Source organism: Rattus norvegicus, chromosome 4 (assembly GCF_036323735.1).
Source record: "Rattus norvegicus strain BN/NHsdMcwi chromosome 4, GRCr8, whole genome shotgun sequence".
Taxonomy (NCBI): Eukaryota; Metazoa; Chordata; class Mammalia; order Rodentia; family Muridae; genus Rattus; species Rattus norvegicus.
In genome coordinates, this window is record NC_086022.1 from 171,817,966 (window position 1) to 171,827,496 (window position 9,531).

At 46.3% G+C, this 9,531-nt stretch overlaps 1 protein-coding gene across 2 annotated transcripts in view; it reads right to left on the reverse strand.

The window, feature by feature from the left end:
- Positions 1-3,303, reverse strand: part of Rerg (RAS-like, estrogen-regulated, growth-inhibitor) — a 108,475-nt gene extending 105,172 nt beyond the window's left edge. The window contains exon 1 of one of the 2 annotated variants that reach the window (NM_001398929.1): positions 2,675-2,918. The gene's annotated coding sequence lies outside the window, so the exon portion shown is untranslated. Of the gene's footprint in view, positions 1-2,674 lie in introns of both variants that reach the window. The other variant, XM_006237582.4, reaches the window with a different exon arrangement.
- Positions 3,304-9,531: the final 6,228 nt, after the last annotated feature.

Consider the following 9,531-nt stretch of genomic DNA (forward strand, 5'->3'; position numbering starts at 1 on the left):
TGATGTCCTGGCTCAACTCTATAAAACAAATCATTCCTTACACTCAGATCTGGCTACGCAGCCCGGCAGCCCTAAGGATGCTACCCCAGCCTAGGCTTCCACTTTCCAGAAAAGTGAAGACAAGCTGTTGAAGCATTCTTTAGGGGCCACACAGCAAATGAAAGAAAAAAAAAAAAAAACTTGCTTAAGGTCTTGACTGTCCCCTCCCCCTCTCGCCATATGCACAGCTGTCCCCGGGCACTCGCTGTTTTAATGACTAAAAAACATGGAAGTTCCTTTCTTCACAGCTTGACATCTAACCTGACAAGCTGTCACAACAGAGTTCTGGATATGTTCACTGGGGCTGCCCCCTAGCACAGCCAACCCTGGGAAGCCTCCCAGCTTTCCCACGGGCTGAGGATTCCCACTGTCTGAACTCCGGCAATGTCTGACATGAACTCAAAGCCTCACTTTATATACATTAACCCAGTGGCACAGGAGTCCAGAGGTCATCCACTGCTCTAGTCTGTGAAGTTGTATTTGTGCCAGGCATGGTGACACACACCTAGAATACCACAATTTTAAGAAGCGTTTCAGAAGTTCAAGGCCGCTCTGGGCCGCAAAGCCAACCTGAGGCCAGCCTGGGTTAAAGGAGGGAGGTTAACCACAAACTGTTACCAAAACGTGCTAACTGGCCCCGTCTGAGTCACTGTTTCAGTCTACAGCTTTTAAAGACAGCCCAAGAAAGGGAAAAGAGAAAACAGAGCTCCCTCTAAATACATATCCCACAAAGAGGAGTGAGCTCCAGCTTTTCCCTCTAGTGTGCCTGAGCCATTAACATGGACCTCACACATTTTGGTGTGCAGGTTGCTACGGTGTGGGTGCTCCAAAGGGAAGAAGAGCCAGGTGTTTAACAGGACCTTCCGTCCATCTGCAGACAGACAACAACTTTGTGGTGACTCTCAAACTAAGATCTTAAATATATCAGACCTCGTTCTTTGACTATCGAAGTCCTTCCTTAGGAGCTGGCCTGTGACCCCAGCAATCAGGAGACTGGAGTGGGAGGACACTGAATTCAAGACAGGCTTGGGTTGCATCATGAGTTCCAGGCTAGTCCTAAGCAGACCAGGGGGTGAAAACAAAATTCCTCATTTGTCATCTTATCTGTACCCACTAAGAAAGGGCCTTCTAGTTAAGGTTTGCTAAGTTTGTTAACTATATTTTAACTAGTGACTAGCTGCTGGCTTGCATTTCCTTGAAACACAGGGCATGCTTGTGCCAGGAGCAACCGTAAACAAGAGTATGCTATTTCATGCAAAAGTGTCAGCATTCCCATGCATCTAAAACCTGGTTATATTCTTCATTGATGCTTCATTAAAAGGTAACCGTCAAAGTATTTCCTTTTTAAAGACCAGGTCAAGTATTTCGGCAACTCCCCTCGGCCTCCAAAGCTCCTGGGTCTCATGTATGAGGAATTGTGTTAGTTAAATTGTCCCCCATTTGTGACGTAATAAAGATCCAGCTGCTTACTGTCAGCCTCCTGATATGTTTAGAAAGAAAACCAGAGGGAAGATGCAACCCTGACCTCTAAACATGCCTTCACATTTTATTTCCACATGAAAATCTGACGGGAACCATCAACGTGTCAATCGTTGTCATAGTAACCTACAGGCACGGTTTGGTTGAATTTACCGGGAGACCTTCTATCCCTCAGATCTGAGGAAACTCATTGGTTCTAACCCAGGAACTATTCCCACCACGGCCTGAAGTTCACTCATGGTGCAGGTTGCTTTCCCCAAGGCAAAAATCAAACAAACAAGTTTCAAGTTTCCTTCATAAAATCACACCTAGATATTTAGGAGATGAAAGGCGTTGCTTTTTCCGTACCCATGAAGTCATTAGAGGAAATGAGAAAAGGAGAGACTCGCGTTGTTTTATTTGGTACTACTGATGAACTCATTGACTCCCTCCACACTTAAGTATATACAAACACGAAGTTACCTGGGGAGACTGTTAGACATATGACATTTGCGTCCCCAAAGCTTCATCCATCTGCTTATTTACTTATCAAAAGGTTTTGCTCCTAATAAATCATTTCTCAGACTGTGTTTATCAAGGTCAGAGTTTTCTGCTTCCTCTTGAGGCGGGTGGGGGCATCTTTATAATTACATTTTAATGCTTTTATGGCCTCCTAAAATAAAAGAAAGCAAAGTGCAGCTGTCGGAGGCTGCATTGAATCCAGTCTGATGGTAGAGGAGTGAGATCGCTTCTCTCCGGGTCAGACCTCTCCTGAAATCAAGATTTCTCAGTTTTTCAGCTAGGAATTTTCCTTCATCTTATCACAACGCAACACCCACAGCACAGAGGCTGTAACTGTGCAATACCCCCGGGCTATCTCGCTACCCTGAAAAATCAACAGGTCCTGCAGCCAGGAACAAGTCCACCACGGTGGGCTGCAGGTTCTGCAGATCACAAGCTCCACAGAGGGAGCAGATTTCTCCTATTTCGGAAGGACGCCCTAGGCGCAGGACGCGCTGTCAAGCCTGGTGGCGGCGTTCACAGATCTCATAGAGAACCCCCAAAGTCGCCCTTGGCGAGGGACCCCGAGACCTGCGGGACGCACCCAGGGGCTGAACCCTAAGGGGCTCGCACCCTGTCCTCAGGGAAGCGACCTGGACACGTGTGTGTCACTCACCTGTTCACTCTCCAGGCCGGGGAGACAGTCGAGGTCCTCTCCAAGTTCGCAATCCGGCCGTGGAGACCGGGAAGCTCTCCCACGCTGACCCACGCGGGCTGCAGGAGGCGTTTGGGAGTCGGGGAGCCGCGATCGCGGGTGGGAGTTGCTGGGGCTGCAAGTGCGGTGCCCGGACGGGGGTCTCCTCCGTCGCACTCGCTCAGACTAGCAGCGGAGAGACTGCGGCAGGACGCGAGCTCCGGTCAGCCACCGCTGCGCTCCGCCACCGGGATGCTGCAGTGAGGTGCCCGGGCGCCCCCTGCTGGACCAGTCTGCCAGCTGAGCGCCTCACACCACAGCCTAGCTCAGCGCCAGGCCTGCAGGCTCCAGCTAAGTCCTTTCTTGATTAAAAAGCATCACTTACGCAGTGTTCTCTACGCCTTGTTTCAAGGGATCTTGCTAATACGCCCTGGAAAAGTGTTCAGTTATTTTCATGATATTCGCGAGGAAGCAGAGGATTTTAAAAAGATAGAAAAAACGGGTCCAAGGCTAGTAAATGACTGGGAGAAAATCCAGATCGGATTCGAAACAAATATACTTCCAAAGATATAAACACCACACTTAACTGCAATTCGTATTTGTATGTATGAGAAATTCTCCACTGGGCTCTGTTTCCTCTGGAAGACCAGCATTTATGAGATTTGCTTTGGCGTCAACCTCCCCCCCCCCCACCGCGTTCAAACCTCCACAAAGATAATTAACATGCATGCTATGCTAAGCTAGGCAAGAGCTGCTTACATTCCCCATCTCCTTTGATATTCACCTCCCTTGAGGTAAGCAAGGCTATTGTAATTGCTGGTCTTTCGGAGGGAAAAGGGAGCTTCAGAGAGGTTAAAGGATCCCCAGAGACAATGGTGGGCATGAACAAAGCAACAGGAAATGTCTATGCCTTTCTTTTTTCATTCCAAAGCTGGGCTTTCTTACCAGGGTATCTGGTGACTCACTGAAAGCAAGGTTGGGCAATAAGAGCAGGCAGGGGCCCAGGGCGATGCCAAAGATCAGTGAACGATCAGTGGAGCAACCTTGGTGGAAGAAAGGTCCCTGTGGAGGCAGGGACTTGACAGGCAGGGTGGATAAAGAGGTCGGACTTGTGACAGCCACCGCATGTGTCCTGAGAAAGCTTTAACGCAACGCAGCCACCTTGAATTTCCAGATCGCCCTAACTTACTGGGAACCCCAGATCTGACCTACGGTGAGGCTCCCTTCCACATGTCACAGCGCCCTGCCAGCAGCCGGCTTGCTTTGCCTTCTCTCTAGTTTCTCGGTGTTCTGTTAAGCCTTGACATTGCAGAGGCTGGGAGAGTGGGGAAGCACACTGTGTGCGCACACTCTTGCTCTTCCTCTGTTGCAGGGCCTGCTGCACAATGATCAAACGGACGCAACAAGACCACTGGAGACACGGTCCGTCTAAATTGTTTATCCACTGAACTGGGAAAGGCCATCTAGTGTGTGCGCTGGAAGAAATGGGTCCTATATCTGAGGAACCGAGACTTCAGCATCTCAGAATACAAACTGTCTTAAAGCCGACAGGAAGAAGACAACTTACACGTGTAAGACAATGCAAAACTCTATAAAATTCAAGTTGTGTGGAATTTTATAGCATCGACACCCTTCTTCAATCTACCTTCTTTCCCCATCATGGTTTGTAGAGCAGTGCTTAATAAAAATGCCTGTGGATATATGTTACATATTTACAGCATCTATGAGTTATGTCGAACATAAAATTTAGAATATATATAATTTTACAACTTAAGCTTGAGTTCCTATTATGCCTCTCCTATCCAATAAGTATCACTGAAGAAGCCACAGGCCCACCAGCCAGGTTTTGTGTGAACGGCCTTTGTCATTAGCTGTTTCTCTATATTCCACTGTATACCCAAACACCTCTCGGCTCCCTTTTCATGGTGATCTATGGAGTTCCGCAGCTTCTCTCCCAACCCCCTGTTTACATACATCTGAATGTTAGGAGGTGAGACCCACACCCAAGAGACATGTGATTTTCCACCTTTCTGAGGCTGGGTTACCCCCCTCAGAGCCCTCTGTAACTCCAACCACTTCCCTGCAAGTTTTGTAATTTCATTTTTCTTGACAGAGGACTAAAATTCCACTGTGTACATGCACACACCTTTGACACTCGATCTTCCATAAATGGGCATGTAAGCTGGTTCTGTGTCCTTGTTACAGTGACTAGAAAAGCAGTGGACAGGGAACAATGTCCCTGCAGGTGTCACACCAGGAAGCAGGACCTCACAAAGAGGTAAGGATGAAAACCTGGTGCGGATTGATTTCATCAACCTGGATCAGACTTGTGTGTGTGTGTGTGTGTGTGTGTGTGTGTGTGTGTGTGTGTGTGTGTGTGATGTCAGCATCTTTAAAAAACAGTACAGTTTGGGGAAAAGTTTCCAGGCAACAATCAGTCCAATTCCGGGGCACAATAAAGCTTAAGGTTTGACTACTTAAACTCTTTTACAAAGTACTTGTGACCATGCGGCTGGGCCCTAGAGCTAAAAGGCCTAGAATTTAGTGTGATCTCTGGACAACAGCATTAGAGTTCAGCCAGCCATGAAGTACATGTGTTATCTCCCCCTGTGGAGAGATACTGCTCTAGTGAGGGAAGATTTGGGATAATCATTCTGGGGAATTAGGTGAGGTCTGCCTCTATAGCAAAATGTAGTCTGCTTCCACAGACAGGAAGGTCACTGGGATGTTAACAAAATCTACCCCCAGCCTTCTGGGCAGGAAAGCAGGTGTTTTATCTCTTCCATTAAAAAGTCCTGTTTCCCCTTAATGCTTCTCTGTGAATTCAGGAACCTCTATGCCTCCCAACAGGCATGGATGTATAAATGTCACACCTGCAAGTCTGGACACACTGCACCAAGAAAGACAAGCTACAGTACAGGCATCTCATGTCTCCTGTACTGTACTGACCATGTGTCCTCTGTTCTATGGAACAAATCTTTCTCAAGAGCTGCACATACACCCACTCTCCTTTATGGCAGCTGCCTCACGGATCAGTCACAGGAGCAAATAGGGTTCCATTAGCCTGCCTACTGGGCATTCACTCCCCTGGGGAGAGGGTGTGTCCCACTCCCTCGCTTCCAGACTTAAGCTAAACTTCTAACTCCCTGTTAATAGATGAAGAGACGGTAAAACCACAAAGTACAATTGGAGCTGAAACTGTGTGTGAAGCTGCAATTGTGTGTATAAATGATCAAAGCATGTGGAAAGATACAAAGAGGCAGTCACTCACACCCCAAGATCATAGCATCCAGAAATGGCTACTGTTACCACAAAGAACAATAGTGTGGTTCAAGTACCACAGAACGTCGTCTGATTGCATGGTTAGGGACCATCGTACTGAAGGGACATTTCCTATTTAAGAAGTACTGAGCTAAGCTGATGATTAAATCACTGAAAACAGATGTGGAGAAGTGAGAATTTAGATGTTGACTCCTGTCACAAGCTTCCTCACTCTTGCAATTCCTCCAGAGTCAAAATTATTATGTATGTTGGATCTGACTTCATGGTGTCTGGTAGTTTGTATATGATTGGCTCACGGCACCATTAGGGGGTGTGGCCCTGTTGGAATAGGTGTGGCCTTCTTGGAGGAACTGTGTCATTGTATAGGCAGGCTTTGAGATCTTAGGCTCCGGCTCCGCCCTCTATGGAAAAGACCCTCCTCCTAGCTGCCAGTAAGCCAGTCCTCTCTTGGCTGCTTTTGATCAAGATGCAGAACTCTCAGCTCCTTGTCCAGCACCGTGCCTGCCTGGATGCTGCCATGCTTCCCACCTTGATGACAGTGGACTGAACCTCTGGACCTGTAAGCCGGCCCCAATCAAATGTTGTCTTTTATGAGTTTCTTGGTCACGGTGTCTCTCCACAGCAATGGAAACCCTGACTAAGCCAGCGTCTAATATCTGCTTCCTTCTATGTCCAATGGCTTCTCATTATTTAAGAAAGGGGGCGACTGGTTTTCTTCCACACCCTCACCTCTCAAGGTGACAATCATTTTCATCTCATTCTCAAAGTCATTTAAATAAAATTCTATATTTAAATGGAAGAAATTCATTTAGTAGTTCTATTTTTCCCAGAAGGCCCCGTGGCACCTCCCTAGCCCCGCCCACATGTATCTATCTGATCATGTCTGCCTCTCTTGCCCAAGCTTTATTAGCCTCCTTCTGCTTACATCGACCCCATCATCATCTTCCTTGTACAGTTGCCATGGCCAATCTTGGTTGTCAACTTGACTGTACCTGGGATTAAATAGAACCCAAATGACTGGGCACACCCGTGAGGGATTTGTTTTTCCTTAGTCAAATCATGTGACATAGGAAGACCCATTTTTTTTTTGGAGCTGGGGACTGAACCCAGGGTCTTGCATTTGCTAGGCAAGTGCTCTACCACTGAGCTAAATCCCCAACCCCTAAGACCCATTTTTAATCCTGATCTGTTGAGGTGAGAAGATCCTTTACTCTGGGCCACCCCTTCTGCTGGTGCCTCAGTAAAGGACATGAAAGAAAGAAGCTTGCTTCCATTGCCTGCTTGCTCTCAGTGGCAAGTCCATCCCTCCGCTGGCATTAGAGCCTTCTTCATTGGGATTCTGGTGCATACTAAAGACAGCTGAGACATCCAGCCTTGTAGACTGAACAGCTACAGGGTTCTTAGACCTTCTGTTGGTAAACGGCCATTGCTGAACTAGCTGAACCACCACCTGTAAGGCATTCTAAAAATCTACACACACACACACACACACACACACACACACACACACACACACACACACATTCAATCTGGCCCTATAGAGAACCCTGACTAATACAATAGTATATTTCATATTTATCATATGGCTCATTCTTCTCTTTATCAGAAATCATATTGACCCTGGGAATGTAGCATTTGGAAGTGAGTATATTTATTCCCAAATACACTCACTTTGGGAATTATGGCATCAATGCACGATGTCTGAAACATTCATTCATAATGCATGCATTAAAAGTTACTATACAGTGACGAGGCACAAGGGACGACACAGCCACAGTGAAAGGCCAACCTGACAGAAGCCGCTTGGCAGACGATCTGGAGCCGGCGTGTGGTGCAGCGTCAGAGTTAATAAAGACAATGCAGGTGGACAAAATGTGGGAAAACCACAAAGCACTCTTTTCATGTGTGTGGCTGTGATGGCTTGCACATGCTTGGCCCAGGGAGTGGCACTATTAGAAGGTGTGGCCTTGTTGGAGGAAGTGTATCACTGTGGGGTGGGCTTGGAGACCCTCCTCCTAGCTGCCTGGGGATGCTCAGTCTGTTCCTGGCTTCCTTCAGGTGAAGATGTAGAACTCAGCTCCCCCTGCACCGTGCCTGCCTGGATGCTGTCGTGCTTCCGCCTTGATGATGATGGACTGAACCTCTGAACCTTCAAGCCAGCCCCAATTAAATGTCCTTTATAAAACTTACATTGATCATGGTGTCTGTTCACAGCAATAAGACCCTCAGACAATGGCTCTCTCTCAACAAAGAAACTGTGGTAGTTTGAATGAGATGCCCTGTCCCCAGACTCTCAGGAATTTGAATATGGGATCCTCAGTAGATGGTGCAGCTTGGGGTGCCTAAGGAGGTGTGGCCTTGTTGCAGGAAGAATGTCACTGGGGCAGACCTAGTATGTCACTGTGGGAGGGAGACAGGCTTAGCATACCATCGGGGCAGGGTTAGTGTGACTCTAGGGTACAGGGGTGGGTTCTAGGGTGCCCTAGAATTAAATAGTAACCAGCAACCAGGTAAATATCAATACATAGATCAAAGTAAATGAACATTAACCTAGTAAAGGCACAGTACCAAAATGTGGGTATGAAATAACAGCTGTGAGCAGAAACCTATGCCATTAGCAGGTTAACAAGCAAAGTAATACTGACGTGAGTTTCTGAGATGTGGAAAGACTATTAAGAAAAATAGATAATTTAAAAATACAGTTTTATTATTCTTAAGAAAATACTAGAAAACCCAAACATAAAATAGAAACAATAGACTGGGATGTAGCTCAATGGAAGAGCATTTGCCTGGCAAGCTCAAGTACATGGTTCAATCCCCAACCCAGGAAAACCAAAGCAAATGGGGCAGACAAAAGAGATATTTCTTTAATAAGAAGCAGCACAAAAAAGGAGGAATGAGGAACAGGGTTGAAGAGATGTCTCTGAGGCTGACAACATTTATTCCCAGGTCCAATATGAGAGTTCACAAAAGTCTATAACTCTAGTTCCAGGCTTCTATAACCTCTTCTGGCCTCTGTAGGAAGCAAGCACAGATATGCACAGACAGACATGAGAGCAAGGCCCCCATATGCATAAAAAAGTAAATAAACAAAGGGGGATGAAGAAACAATAGGTGCAACTTCATAAGAATTCCAAGATAGGCCTATGTCCAATTATCTCAGTGATTACACTAAATGTAAACGTACCAAAAACTCCAATTAACAAATTGAGCCTTTCAGATTGGGTTAAAGTAATATAACCATGTAATTTCTACAAGAAACACTTTAAATATAAAGATATAGGCAAACTGAAGGTAGTAGATAAAAGGAATTTTACTTGTTTTTCCATACAGAAAGAAAACATACGGAGGGAGCAGTTCCTTGAGCAAGTTCACAGGGGAACAATTTCAGTCTATACTATTGTGTATGTTACGTCCCTAAACTTGTGTTCTTTTTAAATATAATATTTTATGGACTATTTAAGAGCCTCCCACAAGGTCTTTTGATCTTATTCATCCTCTCTCTTCCCCCAATTTCTCCTGATGTAGACTCTGCTTTCCCATTTTGTCTCCCCTTC